The following is a 6,000-nucleotide window of genomic DNA, read 5'->3' as shown; positions in this document are numbered from 1 at the left end:
GACGTGTGTTTAGGCAATTAGTGAGTGACTGCTGACACTTACTTTTAAGAAAAGAGAACATCATAACTGCACATACTGAAGCAGAGTAAGCAAACAGATTTCTTGCTCATCTGAATGAACCAGAAGAAGATGGTAAAGGATTGTAAGGTTATCTCTAACAAAACAGTCACACTCCAACACAAGCTATTAGAGGCAGCGTGAACTTTGCTCCAAGGAGACATGCATCGGGATGAGGAGACTGCACGGTGCAATTGCAGACAAGTTTAAGGAGATAGTCATGAAGTTTGAGCTAAGATACACAAATCGGAGCAGCAGAAGAGAAGTGGTATATCTTCAATAATGTATTGATCCTGACCAAGAACCTGAGGTGATATGTGGATACACTAAACTGGGTAAACCACAATCTCTTAAAGAATGATGGTGAAATGAGGAGGTACAAAAAGCAGTAAGAAATAAGGGAGAAGCCAGAAAGCTGGTGGAAAATAATCCTTCAGAAGAAGTGTTTGCCATCTGTAGAGCCTCCACTTGAGCAGCAAAGCAAAAAGTCAGAAAGGTTAGAAACCTAGCTTTAAACAAGCTGTATAGAGTTGAACTGCCCTCAATTTGCAAAAAGGGAATACAGTATATGCCATCAGGCGGACAAGAAACAAAAAAGGCAGACTAAGTGAACATGCCGTTCGTAAAGGAAGCAGGGGACAGATTGCTTGTGACAGCAGTCATAGCACATAATCAATGGCAAGAATACAGTGGGGGTCTCCTCAGTGAGAACTGTTCAGATGCCACACTATCATCATGTGAACTGATAATCATGGATGTCAACGATCTGACAGAAGCAGATATCCAGGCAACACTGCTGAAGATGGCACATGGAAAAGCAGCAGGTCCAGATGAAGTCATGATGAAAATTATCAGAGCCTTCAGAGAGGTTGGTGTGCGCTGGCTCATGCAAATCCTGTATGAAGTTTGGAAAGAAGAAAAATCCCAAAAGAATGGAGAAAGTCTATACTGGTTCCAATAAACAAAGACATATTTGACTGTTCAAAATACCCAGGAATTAAATTGCTGTCCCAGTGCATTAAGCTGTTAGAGAGAAACATGATAGTCATATCACCTGAATAATGGAGCCCATTTAAGGAAGAGATTAATTTGGTTTTAGAAAAAGAAAAGAGACTAACGATGACATCACTAGACTTATCACTAGTCAGTTGGTAGAAAAGGAGCTGGAGGGAAACACTGAGAATGAATGGGTTTTCCACAATTTGGAGAAAGCATTCCATAACGTAACTAGGCAACTGCTGGTGCCTCTACTATGATTCTGTGGGGGTACCACACAATCATGTCCAGATGGCAATGGGTTTGTATGACAGTTCTATGACAAAAGCACAAACACCCTTTGGTGTAACTTAGGGTTTCGAGGTGACAGTTGTGCTCCACCAGAAATCAGTGCCTAGTAGATTACTATTCATAATTGTGACTGACTTTATAAGTAAGCAAATCCAAATGGAAGATGGCATGAAGTAGATGTAGGAAGACAATATTGTACTAATGGTTGATAGTAAGGGAGATTTGGGCCAGGTATCTAGAACAGGGAATTTAACAATCTGTGACCTCAAAATGAGGGAAGAAAAGAGTGAAGATTTGTGGATGACTCATGCAGAATCAGGGTTTCTGCATTTAAGTACCTTGGGTGCTGGTTAGTGGCAAATGGAGAAAATGCCCTGCAAGCAAGGCTGCTGAGTATGGGGGTGTTACCCACTCAATTTAGGGCACCCCACCTATACCGTACCGAGGGCTCAAGGCATGACCCAATCAATTTAGGCACTCCCACCCTTTCCCTTCCGAGGGCTCAGGATGTAAGCCACCTACCTTTCCCAGAGGGCTCAGGAAGAAACCTGGTCAATTTAAGTACCTGCCCTTTCCTTTGGGGCTCAGGGCTCTACGGGTCTGCGGAACCTTTTCCCAGCGAAAAAGCTGTACACAGTTGTGCTCTAAACATCTATTTATTAGCAACACACACAGAATACATATACTAAGCAAATCTCTTATGCTCATCACTCCCAATATACAGACAAATTTCACCCAATGGCCAGTCAGGCAGTATTCATTCATCTGGGGGTTACCAGCAATGCCTCTGTACATCATGGGCGTGCAGAGGGGTCAGAGTTCTGGCAGCTTGATGTTGCACTGCAGTCCGGAAGTGGTTCCCAAAGAGAATTGTTTTTCATGTACATTAGATAGGTAAAACTAGCTACCTCCTTCAAATTGACTAAACCTATCACATTATTCCACATTCCTAAATAACACTTTTAACCAATTACACACTGGCACCTATGTGTCCTCCTTCCTGCCCAAGTTTTTTATATTTTATCTTTCATGCCCAAATTGTAACTTAGTTGTGACCTTCTCTATTTGTTCAGATGGTCAGCATAAAACACTGGTTAGAGCTAATCTTACCATTTGTTGAGTCTCTTTCCGTATCCTCCCTAATTTCCCAGCGTCTTTACAACCTTGGTGGTTATAACTCTCGTTAGGGACATTCCTGAGGTATGGTGCTTTATCAGAAGCAGAACATTCTTTTTTTCAATTTTAGTGATAAACTCCCTGAGTTTCACCCCAGGCTGGTTTAACATGGGGATGGAGGGGTGCTGATCAGGTCTCAGGCCTACAGGGGAAGTCTGGCACAAGACAAGTGGAGTGATTTATGATAAACTGATGCCCAGACTACTTAAAGGACAACTATACAAAACTATGGTAAGACCAGATCTTCTGTACAGATCAGAGACATGGGTGACCAAAGAGATGCACTTGAGAAGTCTTGAAATTAGATGTTTGAAGCCAGTGAGAGAGGTGACACTGCTGGACCACATGCAAAATAATGTCATCAGGAATGAGACCAAGATCTGCGGTATCAGAGAGAAGCTGAAAGAGAGGAGGCTGAGATGGTATGGATGTGTATGAAGGACAGATGAAAGGAGGCATTTGAGACTAGTGTTTGAGGATGGAGAACAAGAGGATGACCAAGAAAATGGCGGATGGATTGTGTGCGGGAAGATGGAGTTGATATAGAGTGAGTGTTGGACCAGCAAACCTGGAAAAGACTGATCTGGTGACCTGACCCCAACTATCTGGGAAAAAGGAAATAAGAGAGATAATAATGAATGCTATTGTATTAAAAATCAAAGGTATTATTTGTGATTAGTCCATTAATTGTAATTATAACTTAAATCATAACTTAATATATCACTACTTTTCTGGCAAGTAAATAAAGGACCAAAACTTTATTTACTTGCCATGAAGTAAACTTTATTTACTTAGCTTGAATTGAATACTTCAGCTAAGAAGATACAGTTACAACATAGTATTTAAATAGGTAAACACCTCTCATGAATCTTTCTAAGATTTGTACTCAGTCCTAAGGGATCTTATTTGATGTCTCCAATATATTTGTGTATCTTCTGTATATTTGGTAATGGCTGGTTTTGATTTTATAGAAACTATTACATTCAGAGATCCACATAACTGACCCTAATCAAAACTGGAAAAGAGCAAGATATTATAGAGCTGATCCTGCACAATGCATGAGGAAGAGAGAATGGTGCAAAGGTGGCCCCAGTTCTAGGGCCAGGCTGCCTCTACATTTTGCTAGCTACCAATACTCCCCAGGGGCAAGTTCAGTGCCTGAGGATTGCTGAGGGTAGAGATATGCCTGCCAGCCATTTGTGTGGATTCTAGGAGGGGAATGGTGTAGGAGCCTGTCATAGGGCATGTCTGTCTTGTAGCAACTTCTGCTGAGCAAGTGTGCCACTGCACATACCCCTTGCTTCAGTTTCCCTTCTCAAAAAGCCAATAACTTCACTTCAGGCACTCTTGACACTTGACTTAACAATACCTCCAAGTGGGACTTGTTTATTACAAAATTCCATACAATAGGGTCCCTAGCAAAAAGTTGCAAATAAACAAAAAGTGTTCCAGGCTCATTGTTCCTCTGAAGCCTGACCCCTAAGCTCTGTTCCCAGTCACCTCAGGGTTATCTCTCAGTCTTTGTTTCTCCTAATGGCAGGAGCCCAAGCCCGCTTCCTGAAGCTAGGGGCGGCTCCAGGCGCTCCAGCGCGTGCTTGGGGCGGCACGCCTGCGGAGAGTCTGCTGGTCCCGCGGCTTTGGTGGAGCATCCGCAGGCAAGTCTGCGGGAGGTCCACCGGAACCGCGGGACTGGCGACTGGCAGAGCGCCCCCCGCTGCGTGCTTGGGGCGGCGAAATGGCTAGAGCCGCCCCTGCCTGAAGCTTGGGTAGTTCAAGCGATTATTGTCGTTCTTCTTATCAGGAGCCCCCAGCCCTCCTCCTAGAGTTGGGTTTCAGTTTGTCTTCCTAAACTGGCCCACACTCAGTCCCCAGGCTCAGGGACTTTGGCAGCCTTCTCCTGCTGGGATCTGCTCCCCAACTCAGGATCCTGCAGAAGCCTTTTTACTCCTTCAGTGCCTACAAGCATCTGTCCTGCTATGAGAGAGGAGGCAGCATTAATGCTGGTTCCTTTCTTCCAGTTCATTTCCAATTGGCTGGGTGAGAGAGGAGCTTTGCCCTACCCTTTCTGTCCTGGTCCTGGGCCCTTAAACAAACAGTAATGGAGTGTCCTCCCAAACATGTCTTCCTCCCAGGTATCTAGAGCTGGACCTTTAAACTCTTAAAGAGTCATTCCAGGAGGAGGGTTTTGAACAGCTGCCACATGGGGAGAGATTTAAAAGACTGGGACTGTTCAGCTTAGAAAAGAGACGACTAAGGGAGGGGGATATGCTAGAGGTTTATCAAATCATGACTGGTGTGGAGAAAGTGGAGGGAAGTTTTTTTTTTACCCCTTCACATAACACAAGAACCCGATGAAATTAATAGGGAGCAGGTTTAAAACTAACATAAGGAAATCTTCTTCACACATCAGAGAGGTAGCCGTGTTAGTCTGGTTCTGTAAAAGCAGCAAAGAATCCTGTGGCACCTTATAGACTAACAGACGTTTTGCAGCATGAGCTTTCGTGGGTGAATACCCACTTCGTCGGATGTACTCTTTTTCCACTCTTGCATCCGACGAAGTGGGTATTCACCCACGAAAGCTCATGCTGCAAAACGTCTGTTAGTCTATAAGGTGCCACAGGATTCTTTGCTGCTTCTTCACACAACTCACAGTCAACCTGTGGAACTTGTTGACAGGGGATGCAGTGAAGGCCAACAGTATAACTGGATCCAAAAAAGAATTAGATAAGTTCATGGAAGATAGGTCCATCAATGGCTATTAGCCAAGATGGTCAGGGATGCAACCCCATGCTCTGGATGTCCCTAAACCTCGAACTGCCAGAAGCTGGGAGTGAATGACCGGGGATGGATCACTCAATAATTTCCCTGTTCTGTTAATTCGCTCTGAAGTGTCTGGCACTGGCCACTGTCAGAAGACAGGATAGTGAGCTAGATGGGCTACTGATCTGACCCAGTATGGTCATTCTTATGTTAGTGTCATTGCTGTAGTATCATACTCACATCTTCCTGGTAGAGAATGAACCTACTCTACACACAGGGGAAAAATAGAAATAATTCTTTGAAAGAGATTACCATAGCTCAGTGTTCTGAACCTGAGCACAGACTTTCTCTGATACAAATCAGTACGTGCATTTCTTCGTTTGCCTATTATTCATAATAATCAGTTAAGTATTAATCCTGCTCTCACTGAAGTTAATGCAAAAACTTTCATTACTTCAATGAGAGCTGGGTATGGACAAGGTTGATTGAAATGAGGGATACTTAAATTGTAAGCTCTTTGAGGCAGGGAAAATCTTTTGGTTCTATCTCTGTACAGCACCTAGCACAATAGGGTCCAGGCCCAGCACTGAGACCCCTAGGTGCTACAGTAATACAAATAATAAATAATAATAATGGTGGGAAGAATCCAGGGCTATGCAGGGTTTTGAATAAAAACCCAAGAGTTTTGGAAGGGATATAAATTTTCATGCTTTGGGGCAT

Source organism: Mauremys reevesii, linkage group 3 (assembly GCF_016161935.1).
Source record: "Mauremys reevesii isolate NIE-2019 linkage group 3, ASM1616193v1, whole genome shotgun sequence".
Lineage (NCBI taxonomy): Eukaryota > Metazoa > Chordata > Testudines > Geoemydidae > Mauremys > Mauremys reevesii.
Note: the sequence above shows the minus strand (reverse complement) of the source record.